At 42.4% G+C, this 14,853-nt stretch overlaps 1 pseudogene; it reads right to left on the reverse strand.

The window, feature by feature from the left end:
• Positions 1–2,469: 2,469 nt before the first annotated feature.
• LOC144738284 (uncharacterized) overlaps positions 2,470–14,853 on the reverse strand; it is a 432,396-nt pseudogene continuing 420,012 nt past the window's right edge.

The raw sequence follows: 14,853 nt of genomic DNA on the forward strand, positions 1-14,853 counted from the left end.
TGTTGCATTGATGAAAGATGAAGTTCTCGACGTTGCATTTCATGAACTTTACATTCAATTGTTATTTTTGGAATTTACAATCTGCATATCTAGCAACAGAGCTTCTCTATCTTCTTGGTTCTTTCGGTAAAGTAACGTAGAAGGGAAATAATAAAATAAAATAAATAAAACATAATAAATTAATTCTCACGACGTTTCGGAGGCAACACAAGCTTCCGTCTTCAGGTGGAACCGTCACAGCACGATAGCTGTATCAAGTAAGAGAAATTTCAAGAAAACAGTCCTTGTATATATATACTGGTTGAGGGTGGGAGGATATTATTATTGTGAGGTTCGATGCGGCTGAAACACGCTGTTAGGAATGAGCCTTTGTTGTGTAGGCTGGTTGAACTCGGAGGTTCCAAGAGTTTGCATATCAAGATGAATTTAGCATATTTATGGGAAATGCAGATATGGGATTAGTCATTACTTGTGGAATCTGGCAATTGAGCTTAATCCTGAATACGTATATTCATGTCACCGCATAATTCACGTTAATTTGCTAATATTCACCCTGCAATGTGCTGCAAACTGCTGCCTGTTCAAAGGCGTTACCAGGCAGATGCAGACTGTAGTATTAAAATTGTGATTTGGACTTTGAGGTGCAGGTTTATACCATGCTGACTTTGTTTTATAAAAATATTGAAGCACTTGTGTTGATATGAGCACGTCAGAACAATCAAGGTGATTTGTTTAATTTAATCCACGAAAATTATTACGATTGCTGTCATACACTTTTAATGATAATCGAAATGGTATCGCTTGTAAGCGTGTGTGTATTTACACTGCAGTGTAAGTACACTTGGGGAGCGGTAGTGTAGCTGTTTGTATGCACAAAGCGGTGTGTATGCACATTCGTCTATGCATATACACTGCTATGTCCACTCGTGTGTTGGTGTGTGTTGCGTACAAAGAATTGAGGGCAACGTGGTGATGAATGCGGCACCACAACAGGGAACTACAGGGATGAGACTCCCCGCTCGTGGTGCTAAATTAATGAAAACAGCGCCACTGAGCGGACAGAGCCCCGCCCCTACAGCTCGTGCGTGTGACGTCATGAGTGTGACGTCATGAGTGTGATCAGCGGACAGCCACGATGCTGGCGGGTGAGGGTCAACTTGTGTGCTGGAGATGCTTCACCTGAAACTCGCCTCCACACGTGTTCGCTATGAACATTGCAGCAATAAGGGACGATTAGTCATCTTTAACATGTCAGGTTTTCATTGTTCTGCAAGAAAATTAAAGTTAAAACTCGTAGAAACACATGCACACTCGTGTGTGAATGCACACCGCTGTATAGACAGTCGTGTTTATAAGCACACTTGTGTGTGTATGTCTACTCGTCCGTGTTTTTTAAAGGAAGGATATGGTTGAAATAAGGTACGATCAGTCATCTTTAAAAACAATTCAGGTCTTTATTAATCTGCAAGAAAATTCACGTTAACACTCGTATCGAAATATTTATTAATACGCTTGCTCAAACAGGAAGGAACTGGGCAAATTATTTCCCAATTTCAACAGTTTAAACATATTCTTAAAATCTAACACGTAAACGTCGATTTCCCCATTGACATCCTTTTCGACTGAAGCCATTCGTCCAGAAGTCCAAGCCATCAAACACAAGAACAACGAACGTGCAATCCAGGCACACTTTGAAACCTATTATTAAGTTATTTATTTATTACACAATGATAAAAAAAAATTCAAGAACATGTTTAAAATATAGAGCAAAGTTGTGATCACAGTATTTCTCCAACTTTAGCTAAACAAAACCACTTAACCACGAGAGTAAAATTAGAAATTGAACCACCACACAACCACTGCGCTTCACAACACATCAACAAGTAGTCCGATAGGACTACAAGGCACCACCTTAACGTGACGACGTCTAGAATAAACTTCAACACGCAATTAGCTGTGAGAAGATGCACATAAACACCACACATTTACCAGTCCCGATGATACAACCACCAGACGAAGCAACGCATCTATAGAAGTATAACATTGTTGTAATCCTGAAATAAGTGAACACTTCTGGAACTTAAAAGGAATACGTTCATCTGAACACATTATAGTGCATTCACAACATCACTCTATTTCGATTTAAAGCTTTCGTGACTGCAGGGATAAATCTTCTTGGTTCTTTTGGTAAAGTCACGTAGAAGTGAAGTAATAAAATAATAAAAATAAAACATAACGACTTTTCGGCCATAACGCAAGCAGCCATCTTCAGGTGGAGAATAGGTCTGTCAAGTAGACAGAGTCTGAATGACTACTTGACAGACCTGTTCTCCACCTGAATACGGCTGCTTGCGTTGTGGCCAAAACATCAATCTAGCTTGGAGTACTGCAAATCACGGAAATAATATTTCGTACCTTATTAACTGATCTAACAGAGACACAAACATGCACATTCCAGGACTTCAAGAGTTAACAGAAGTACTCAAAACTTTGACTCTCCAGCCATTCCAGCAGACATCTCTCAGTATCCACCTGCATGGGGTCGAAAGAGGAATTGTCGTCAGGGCTCATTACATCCAGCAACCTCTCAGGATCCAACTGCATGAGGTCTAAAAAGGAATTGTTGTCAGGAATCATGACATCCACTACATCTAGGCATCTCTCAGGATCCACCTGTATAGGATGAAAAGATGCATCTTTTTCAGGACTCATTGCAGCACTTTGCATTACACCTTTTGATTCCACTTCCCTATCATTCCGGATCTTCTGATGCTTGTTTCGTGGAGATGACCGTGAACATGTTCTCTCCCTCGGAGAGCAATTTAATGGCTTTTCACCCGAGTGCGTTTTCTGGTGCCTGTGAAGATCTGACTTCCTTACAAATGCCTTCGCACAAAGAGAGCACTTGAATGGCTTCTCGCCCGAGTGTGTCTCCTGGTGAGTGTTAAGATTGGATTTCAGTGAAAATGTCTTCCCACACACAGCGCACTTGAATGGCTTCTCGCCCGTGTGTGTCTTCTGGTGAGTGTTAAGATTGGATTTCTGTGAAAATGTCTTCCCACACACAGAGAAATTGAATGGCTTCTCACCAGAGTGTGTTTTCTGGTGAGTGTTAAGATGTGATTTCTGTGAAAATGCCTTCCCACACACAGAGCACTTGAATGGCTTCTCACCAGAGTGTGTTTTCTGGTGAGTGTTAAGATTGGATTTCAGTGAAAATGTCTTCCCACACACAGAGCAATTGAATGGCTTCTCGCCCGTGTGTGTCTTATGGTGAGTGTTAAGATTGGATTTCTGTGAAAATGTCTTCCCACACACAGAGAAATTGAATGGCTTCTCACCAGAGTGTGTTTTCTGGTGAGTGTTAAGATGTGATTTCTGTGAAAATGCCTTCCCACACACAGAGCACTTGAATGGCTTCTCACCAGAGTGTGTTTTCTGGTGAGTGTTAAGATTGGATTTCAGTGAAAATGTCTTCCCACACACAGAGCAATTGAATGGCTTCTCACCAGAGTGTGTTTTCTGGTGAGTGTTAAGATTTGATTTCAGTGAAAATGCCTTCCCACACACAGAGCACTTGAATGGCTTATCGCCCGTGTGTGTCTTCTGGTGCCTGTGAAGATATGACTTCCATGAAAATTCCTTCAAACAAACAGAGCAATTGAACGGCTTCTCGCCCGTGTGTGCGTGGCGCTGTAGAGAGTTTATCTGCTCCATGTGACTGATTCTTCAGAGCAGAGTAACAGTCGCGGGTGTTGTTGAGAGTTAAAGGCACCCTCTAAGCTGCGTGCATGTCTGGCTCAAATTGCCAAAAAGCAAACTCTCACTAACGTTTAACCGACACACAGTAACGTCTCGTAAGTCGGGCTACACGCGACTACCAGTTTTATCCACTAACGAAGACACTTACTTGTTGATGCACGGCGTGTCGATCTCCCTGTAACCCGTCTGAAGAGATCGCCACGAACTCTCCCAGTCGCCAGGCAATCGGGCTCGCCAGGCTGGGTCTCGCAGGAAAAGGGTAATCTGCAGAGCGAGGAGTTGCGCGTCTATCCTCAGTGAAATCCCTCTCGAAATGGTCTTGAGGCCTAAATTTAAGCCCCTTATAACTCCCCTCTAGCATCCAAATCCTTTGTTCTCGACTTGGCCTATCATGGACTTTGCATTCAATTGTTAATTTTTTACATTAACAATCCGCATATGTAGCAACATAGCTTAGCGAATCTGGCCATTGTAATTTAACCTTAATACGTATGCACATTATACTGCGTAATTGTACACTTCTGTTTGAATAATTACATACATCTCCATGCATAATTCCGTGCTTCCTGTGAATTTGCTAATATTCACCCGACAATGTCCTCTAAACTGCAGGGATTCATCTTCATGGTTCTTTCGGTAAAGTCACGTAGAAGGGAAGTAATAAAATAATAAAAATAAAACATAATAAAATAATTCTCACGACGGAAGAGATGGAGGACGAGACAATGAAGGAAGGGGGTTGTTTTTTCAAAACTTTACTCGTGGCAGGGGATTGGCAAACAACAGGGAATGCCTCCTTCTGAGAAACAAAACACGAATGAAGGGGGCGTGGGAGCGTGGCGTAAGGTGTGGAAAGCTGTAAGTCACAGGTATCAATCGAATTGGGTCAATGACACCAGCACACGAATGGTGGGGTCGTTTGGAATGATGTTGCATTGATGAAAGATGAAGTTCTCGACGTTGCATTTCATGAACTTTACATTCAATTGTTATTTTTGGAATTTACAATCTGCATATCTAGCAACAGAGCTTCTCTATCTTCTTGGTTCTTTCGGTAAAGTAACGTAGAAGGGAAATAATAAAATAAAATAAATAAAACATAATAAATTAATTCTCACGACGTTTCGGAGGCAACACAAGCTTCCGTCTTCAGGTGGAACCGTCACAGCACGATAGCTGTATCAAGTAAGAGAAATTTCAAGAAAACAGTCCTTGTATATATATACTGGTTGAGGGTGGGAGGATATTATTATTGTGAGGTTCGATGCGGCTGAAACACGCTGTTAGGAATGAGCCTTTGTTGTGTAGGCTGGTTGAACTCGGAGGTTCCAAGAGTTTGCATATCAAGATGAATTTAGCATATTTATGGGAAATGCAGATATGGGATTAGTCATTACTTGTGGAATCTGGCAATTGAGCTTAATCCTGAATACGTATATTCATGTCACCGCATAATTCACGTTAATTTGCTAATATTCACCCTGCAATGTGCTGCAAACTGCTGCCTGTTCAAAGGCGTTACCAGGCAGATGCAGACTGTAGTATTAAAATTGTGATTTGGACTTTGAGGTGCAGGTTTATACCATGCTGACTTTGTTTTATAAAAATATTGAAGCACTTGTGTTGATATGAGCGCGTCAGAACAATCAAGGTGATTTGTTTAATTTAATCCACGAAAATTATTACGATTGCTGTCATACACTTTTAATGATAATCGAAATGGTATCGCTTGTAAGCGTGTGTGTATTTACACTGCAGTGTAAGTACACTTGGGGAGCGGTAGTGTAGCTGTTTGTATGCACAAAGCGGTGTGTATGCACATTCGTCTATGCATATACACTGCTATGTCCTCTCGTGTGTGGGTGTGTGTTGCGTACAAAGAATTGAGGGCAACGTGGTGATGAATGCGGCACCACAACAGGGAACTACAGGGATGAGACTCCCCGCTCGTGGTGCTAAATTAATGAAAACAGCGCCACTGAGCGGACAGAGCCCCGCCCCTACAGCTCGTGCGTGTGACGTCATGAGTGTGACGTCATGAGTGTGACGTCATGAGTGTGACGTCATGAGTGTGACGTCATGAGTGTGACGTCATGAGTGTGACGTCATGAGTGTGACGTCATGAGTGTGACGTCATGAGTGTGACGTCATGAGTGTGACGTCATGAGTGTGATCAGCGGACAGCCACGATGCTGCCAGGTGAGGGTCAACTTGTGTGCTGGAGATGCTTCACCTGAAACTCGCCTCCACACGTGTTCGCTATGAACATTGTAGCAAAAAGGGACGATTAGTCATCTTTAACATGTCAGGTCTTTATTGTTCTGCAAGCAAATTAAAGTTAAAACTCGTAGAGACACATGCACACTCGTGTGTGAATGCACACCGCTGTATAGACAGTCGTGTTTATAAGCACACTTGTGTGTGTATGTCTACTCGTCCGTGTTTTTTAAAGAAAGGATATGGTTGAAATAAGGTACGATCAGTCATCTTTAAAAACAATTCAGGTCTTTATTAATCTGCAAGAAAATTCACGTTAACACTCGTATCGAAATATTTATTAATACGCTTGCTCAAACAGGAAGGAACTGGGCAAATTATTTCCCAATTTCAACAGTTAAAACATATTCTTAAAATCTAACACGTAAACGTCGATTTCCCCATTGACATCCTTTTCGACTGAAGCCATTCGTCCAGAAGTCCAAGCCATCAAACACAAGAACAACGAACGTGCAATCCAGGCACACTTTGAAACCTATTATTAAGTTATTTATTTATTACACAATGATAAAAAAAAATTCAAGAACATGTTTAAAATATAGAGCAAAGTTGTGATCACAGTATTTCTCCAACTTTAGCTAAACAAAGCCACTTAACCACGAGAGTAAAATTAGAAATTGAACCACCACACAACCACTGCGCTTCACAACACATCAACAAGTAGTCCGATAGGACTACAAGGCACCACCTTAACGTGACGACGTCTAGAATAAACTTCAACACGCAATTAGCTGTGAGAAGATGAACATAAACACCACACATTTACCAGTCCCGATGATACAACCACCAGACGAAGCAACGCATCTATAGAAGTATAACATTGTTGTAATCCTGAAATAAGTGAACACTTCTGGAACTTAAAAGGAATACGTTCATCTGAACACATTATAGTGCATTCACAACATCACTCTATTTCGATTTAAAGCTTTCGTGACTGCAGGGATAAATCTTCTTGGTTCTTTTGGTAAAGTCACGTAGAAGTGAAGTAATAAAATAATAAAAATAAAACATAACGACTTTTCGGCCATAACGCAAGCAGCCATCTTCAGGTGGAGAATAGGTCTGTCAAGTAGACAGAGTCTGAATGACTACTTGACAGACCTGTTCTCCACCTGAATACGGCTGCTTGCGTTGTGGCCGAAACATCAATCTAGCTTGGAGTACTGCAAATCACGGAAATAATATTTCGTACCTTATTAACTGATCTAACAGAGACACAAACATGCACATTCCAGGACTTCAAGAGTTAACAGAAGTACTCAAAACTTTGACTCTCCAGCCATTCCAGCAGACATCTCTCAGTATCCACCTGCATGGGGTCGAAAGAGGAATTGTCGTCAGGGCTCATTACATCCAGCAACCTCTCAGGATCCAACTGCATGAGGTCTAAAAAGGAATTGTTGTCAGGAATCATGACATCCACTACATCTAGGCATCTCTCAGGATCCACCTGTATAGGATGAAAAGATGCATCTTTTTCAGGACTCATTGCAGCACTTTGCATTACACCTTTTGATTCCACTTCCCTATCATTCCGGATCTTCTGATGCTTGTTTCGTGGAGATGACCGTGAACATGTTCTCTCCCTCGGAGAGCAATTTAATGGCTTTTCACCCGAGTGCGTTTTCTGGTGCCTGTGAAGATCTGACTTCCTTACAAATGCCTTCGCACAAAGAGAGCACTTGAATGGCTTCTCGCCCGAGTGTGTCTTCTGGTGAGTGTTAAGATTGGATTTCAGTGAAAATGTCTTCCCACACACAGCGCACTTGAATGGCTTCTCGCCCGTGTGTGTCTTCTGGTGAGTGTTAAGATTGGATTTCTGTGAAAATGTCTTCCCACACACAGAGAAATTGAATGGCTTCTCACCAGAGTGTGTTTTCTGGTGAGTGTTAAGATGTGATTTCTGTGAAAATGCCTTCCCACACACAGAGCACTTGAATGGCTTCTCACCAGAGTGTGTTTTCTGGTGAGTGTTAAGATTGGATTTCAGTGAAAATGTCTTCCCACACACAGAGCAATTGAATGGCTTCTCGCCCGTGTGTGTCTTCTGGTGAGTGTTAAGATTGGATTTCAGTGAAAATGTCTTCCCACACACAGCGCACTTGAATGGCTTCTCGCCCGTGTGTGTCTTCTGGTGAGTGTTAAGATTGGATTTCTGTGAAAATGTCTTCCCACACACAGAGAAATTGAATGGCTTCTCACCAGAGTGTGTTTTCTGGTGAGTGTTAAGATGTGATTTCTGTGAAAATGCCTTCCCACACACAGAGCACTTGAATGGCTTCTCACCAGAGTGTGTTTTCTGGTGAGTGTTAAGATTGGATTTCAGTGAAAATGTCTTCCCACACACAGAGCAATTGAATGGCTTCTCACCAGAGTGTGTTTTCTGGTGAGTGTTAAGATTTGATTTCAGTGAAAATGCCTTCCCACACACAGAGCACTTGAATGTCTTCTCGCCCGTGTGTGTCTTCTGGTGCCTGTGAAGATATGACTTCCATGAAAATTCCTTCAAACAAGCAGAGCAATTGAACGGCTTCTCGCCCGTGTGTGCGTGGCGCTGTGGAGAGTTTATCTGCTCCATGTGACTGATTCTTCAGAGCAGAGTAACAGTCGCGGGTGTTGTTGAGAGTTAAAGGCACCCTCTAAGCTGCGTGCATGTCTGGCTCAAATCGCCAAAAAGCAAACTCTCACTAACGTCTAACCGACACACAGTAACGTCTCGTAAGTCGGGCTACACGCGACTACCAGTTTTATCCACTAACGAAGACACTTACTTGTTGATGCACGGCGTGTCGATGTCCCTGTAACCCGTCTGAAGATATCGCCTCGAACTCTCCCAGTCGCCAGGCAATCGTGCTCGCCAGGTTGGGTCTCGCAGGAGAAGGGTAATCTGCAGAGAGAGGAGTCGAGCGTCTATCCTCAGTGAAATCCCTCTCGAAATGGTCTTGAGGTCTGATTTTAAGCCCCTTATAACTCCCCTCTAGCATCCAAATCCTTTGTTCTCGTCCTGGCCTTTCATGGACTTTGCATTCAATTGTTAATTTTTACATTAACAATTCGCATATGTCGCAGCATAGCTTAGCAAATCTGGCCATTGCAATTAAACCTTAATATGTATGTACTTCGCACTGCATAATTGTACACTTCCGTTTGAATAAAGATTTACATCTCCATGCATAAGTCCGTGCTTCCTGTGAATTTGCTAATATTCACCCGGCAATGTCTTCTAAACTGCTCCAAGTTTAGAGGATTTAAAGACATAAGCTTCCGTCTTCAGGTGGAACCGTCACAGCATGATAGCTGTATCAAGTAAGATAGATTCCAAGAAAACAGTCCTTGTATATATACTGGTTGAGGGTGGGAGGAGCCAAGGTAGGCCCTGGATATTATTATGGTGAGGTTCGGTGCGGCTCAAACACTCTGTTAGGAATTAGCCTTTGTTGTGTAGACTGATTGAACTCGGAGGTCCCAATAGTTTGCATATCAAGAGGAATTTAGCATATTTATGTGAAATGCAGATATGGGATTAGTCATTACTTGTGGAATCTGGCTATTGAGCTTAATCCTGAATACATATATACATCTCACCGCATAATTCGCGTTAATTTGCTAATATTCACCCTCGAATGTGCTGCAAACTGCTGCCTGTTCAAAGGCGTTACCAGGCCAATGCAGTATTAAAATTGTGATTTGGACTTTGAGGTGCAACTTTATACCGTGCTGACTTTGTTTTATAAAAATATTGAAGTACTTGTGTTGATATGAACGCGTCAGAACAATCAAGGTGATTTGTTTAATTTAATCCAAGAACATTATTACGATTGCTGTCATACACTTTTATTGATAATCGAAATGGTATAGCTTGTAAGCGCGTGTGTATTTACACTGCTGTGTAAGTACACTTGGGGAGCTGTAGTGTAGCGGTTTCTATGTACAAAGCGGTGTGTATGCACATTCGTCTATGCATATACACTGCTATGTCCACTCGTGTGTGTGTGTTGCGTACATATAATTGAGGGCAACGTGGTGATGAATGCGGCACCACAACAGGGAACTACAGGGATGAGACTCCCCGCTCGTGGTGCTAAATTAATGAAAACAGCGCCACTGAGCGGACAGAGCCCCGCCCCTACAGCTCGTGCGTGTGACGTCATGAGTGTGACGTCATGAGTGTGATCAGCGGACAGCCACGATGCTGGCGGGTGAGGGTCAACTTGTGTGCTGGAGATGCTTCACCTGAAACTCGCCTCCACACGTGTTCGCTATGAACATTGTAGCAATAAGGGACGATTAGTCATCTTTAACATGTCAGGTCTTTATTGTTCTGCAAGTAAATTAAAGTTAAAACTCGTAGAGACACATGCACACTCGTGTGTGAATGCAAACCGCTGTGTAGACAGTCGTGTTTATAAGCACACTTGTGTGTGTGTCTACTCGTCCGTGTTTTTTAAGGAAGGAAATGGTTGAAATAACGTACGATCAGTCATCTTCAAAAACAATTCAGGTCTTTATTAATCTGCAAGAAAATTCACGTGAACACTCCCATCGAAATCTGTATTAATAAGCATGCTCAAACAGGAAGGAACTAGGAAGATGATTTCCCAATAGGAATTCAACAGTTAAAACATATTCTTAAAATCTAACACGAAAACGTCGATTTCCCCATTGACGTCCTTTTCGACTGAAGCCATTCTTCCAAGCCATCAAACACAATAACAACGAACGTGTAATCCACGCACACTCTGAAACCTATAATTTTAAGTTCTTTAACTTATTAAACATTGATAAAAAAAAATTAAAATATTTAGCAAAGTTGTGATCACAGTATTTCTCCAACTTTAGCTCAACAAAACCACTTAACCACGAGAGTAAAATTAGAAATTGAACCACCACACAACCACTGCGCTTCACAACACATCAACAAGTAGTCCGATAGGAATACAAAGCACCACCTTAACGTGACGAAGTCTAGAATAAACTTTAACACGCAATTAGCTGTGAGAAGATGACATGGCACCTTCTACCATAAACACCACACATTTACCAGTCCCGATGATACAACCACCAGACGAAGCAAGGCATCTATAGAAGTATAACATTGTTGTCATTCTGAAATAAGTGAACACTTCTGGAACTTACAAGGAAGACTTTTATCTGAACACATTATAGGGCATTCACAACATCACTCTAGCTTGGAGTAATGGAAATGACTGAAAAAATACATCTAAGAGACACGAATATACACAGGGCAACAGTTAACAGATGTACTCAATACGTTTGAGTCTCCAGCCACTCCACTACATCCAGCCATCTCTCAGGATCCAACTGCATGGGGTCGAAAGTGGAATTTCCTTTAGAACTCATTACATCACTTTCGAATTCAGCTTTTATTCTAACCGTGAAAATGCTTCAAACACACAGAGCAATCAAACATATTTGTTCAAATGATCACACTAGCTTGGAGTATTGCTGTAAATTTCTGATTTAATAAATTGTACGTTATTAATTAATCTTACAGAGATACAGACATGCACGTTCCAGGACTTCAACAGCTAAAAGAAGTGCTCAAAACTTTGATTTTCCAGCCACTCCAGCAGCCATTTTTGAGTATCCAACTGCATGGGGTCGAAAGTGGAATTGTCTTCAGCGCTGATTACATCCACTACATCTAGCCATCTCTCAGGATCCAACTGCATGGGGTCGAAAGATGAATTGTCGTCAGGACTCGTTAAATCCGCTACATTCAACGATCTCTCAGGATCCGCCTGTATAGGTTCGAAAGATGCATTTTTTTCAGGACTCATTGCAGCACTTTGCATTACACCTTTAGATTTCACTTCCCTATCATTGCGGATCTTCTGATGCTTGTTTCGGGGTGATGACCGTGAACATGTCCTCTCCCTCGTAGAGCAATTGATTCGCTTTTCACCCGAGTGTGTTTTCTGGTGCCTGTGAAGAGATGACTTCCATGCAAATTCCTTCCCACATGCAGAGCAATTGAACTGCTTCTCGCCCGTGTGTGTTTTCTGGTGCCTGTGAAGATCTGACTTCCATGCAAATGACTTCCCACACACAGAGCACTTGAATGGCTTCTCGCCCGAGTGTGTTTTCTGGTGACTGTGAAGATGTGATTTCTGTGAAAATGTTTTACCACAAATAGAGCACTTGAATGGCTTCTCGCCGGTGTGTGTCTTCTGATGACTGTGAAGAATTGCTTTCCTTGCAAATGCCTTCAAACAAACAGAGCACTTGAATGGCTTCTCGCCCGAGTGTGTTTTCTGGTGAGTGTTAAGATTTGATTTAAGTAAAAATGCCTTCCCACAAACAGAGCATTTGAATGGCTTCTCGCCTGTGTGTGTCTTCTGGTGAGTGTTAAGATGTGATTTCTGTAAAAATGCCTTCCCACACACAGAGCAATTGAACGGCTTCTCCCCCGTGTGTGCGTGGCGCTGTGGAGAGAGTATCTGCTCCATGTGACTGATTCTTCAGAGCAGAGTAACAGTCGCGGGTCTTGTTGAGAGTTAAAGGCACCCTCTAAGCTGCGTGGATGTCTGTCTCAAATCGCCAAAAGCAAAACTCTCACTAACGTCTAACCGACACACAGTAACGTCTCGTAAGTCGGGCTACACGCGACTACCAGTTGTATCCACTAACGAAGACACTTACTTGTTGATGCACGGCGTGTCGATGTCCCTGTAACCCGTCTGAAGAGATCGCCACGAACTCTCCCAGTCGCCAGGCAATCGTGCTCGCCAGGCTGGGTCTCGCAGGAGAAGGGTAATCTGCAGAGCGAGGAGTTGCGCGTCTCTCCTCAGTGAAATCCCTCTCGAAATGGTCTTGAGTCCTAAATTTAAGCCCCTTATAACTCCCCTCTAGCATCCAAATCCTTTGTTCTCGACTTGGCCTATCATGGACGTTGCATTCAATTGTTAATTTCTACATTAACAATCCGCATATGTAGCAACATAGCTTAGCGAATCTGGCCATTGTAATTTAACCTTAATACGTATGCACATTATACTGCGTAATTGTACACTTCTGTTTGAATAATTACATACATCTCCATGCATAATTCCGTGCTTCCTGTGAATTTGCTAATATTCACCCGACAATGTCCTCTAAACTGCAGGGATTCATCTTCATGGTTCTTTAGGTAAAGTCACGTAGAAGGGAAGTAATAAAATAATAAAAATAAAACATAATAAAACAATTCTTGTGAGAATTGTTTTATTCTTGTGAGAATTGTTTAATTATGTTTTATTCTTATTATTGTATTACTTCCCTTCTGCGTGACTTTACCGAAAGAACCAAGAAGATGTTCTGAACCTGTTTAATAAACATATTTAAGGACACTCGTGTTGAGCATGGCGCTTTTAGCAAACGAGTGTGTTTTGTTATAATTTCTGTCAAACTTTGAATAATCATCTGAATGGTTTAGCTTGAAAGCGTGGTTCATTATAACGTTACGCAAAAAAACAATCGTCATCTTCTAGTCTGTAACATACGACCTTCGGTGTGTATATACACCAGTGTGTATGTTTTCAATATTTCGCACTTGTTTAAAATTTGTGACGAGTTTTTTTGGAAATTGCATTGAGTATTGAGGGGTTACCAGCCCCTTGCATCCGTCCAAAGACCTCGTGGGCAACTGTGGTGGCTACGAGCCTTCCCTCCGGGACATTGCTCACATCCACCACATCGTTACCGTCCAACACCGTCAATGAAGGAAGGGGGTTGTTTTTTCAAAACTTTACTCGTGGCAGGGGATTGATAAACAACAGGGAGTGCCTCCTTCTGATAAACAAAAAAACAATGAAGGGGGCGTGGGAGCGTGGCGTAAGGTGTGGAAAGCTGTAAGTCACAGGTATCAATCGAATTGGGTCAATGACACCAGCACACGAATGGTGGGGTCGTTTGGAATGATGTTGCATTGATGAAAGATGAAGTTCTCCGACGTTGCATTTCATGAACTTTACATTCAATTGTTATTTTTGGAATTTACAATCTGAAATTCCAAGAAAACAGTCCTTGTATATATACTGGTTGATGGTGGGAGGATATTATTATTGTGAGGTTCGGTGCGGCTGAAACACGCTGTTAGGAATGAGCCTCTGTTGTGTAGGCTGGTTGAACTCGGAGGTTCCAAGAGTTTGCATATCAAGAGGGATTTAGCATATTTATGGGAAATGCAGATATGGGATTAGTCATGACTTGTGGAATCTGGCTATTGAGCTTAATCCTGAATACGTATATTCATCTCACCGCATAATTCGCGTTAATTTGCTAATATTAATCTGCTTAGGTTTTTTCGGTAAAGTCACGTAGAAAGTAAAATAAAATAAAAACAAAAATCACGACGTTTCGGAGGCAACACAAGTCTCCGTCATCAGGTGGGACCGTCACAGCCAGATTAGCTGTATCAAGTGAGGCAATGATTCAAGATGTAATCCCTTAAAAGCGAGTTGAGGGGGGAGGGAGAGGGAGGGGGGAGCTCATCAGACTATGGTAGCCAATGAAAGGAACGTATCGGGAGGGAGGGGGGGCGAGGCCAAAAGGGTGGGCGACGGACGTGGAGGCGCTTGTGCGCAAGCGGCCAATTACTGCACACGCCAACACAATGGAGCGATTGTGCGCAAGCGGCCAGCCACTGCAACCGCCAACACAATGGGCAGAGAGGAGGAGGGGAGGTCTAATACACATGATAGACAAGGCCATGTGGCCAGATGACATGGCCTCCCAGCATTGAACCACTTCTTGGACCACATCAATTCTAGACACCCATCCATCAGATTCACCATGGAAGTGGAGAAAGACGGT

Source organism: Lampetra planeri, chromosome 81, assembly GCF_965212315.1.
Source record: "Lampetra planeri chromosome 81, kcLamPlan1.2.h2, whole genome shotgun sequence".
Taxonomy (NCBI): domain Eukaryota; kingdom Metazoa; phylum Chordata; class Hyperoartia; order Petromyzontiformes; family Petromyzontidae; genus Lampetra; species Lampetra planeri.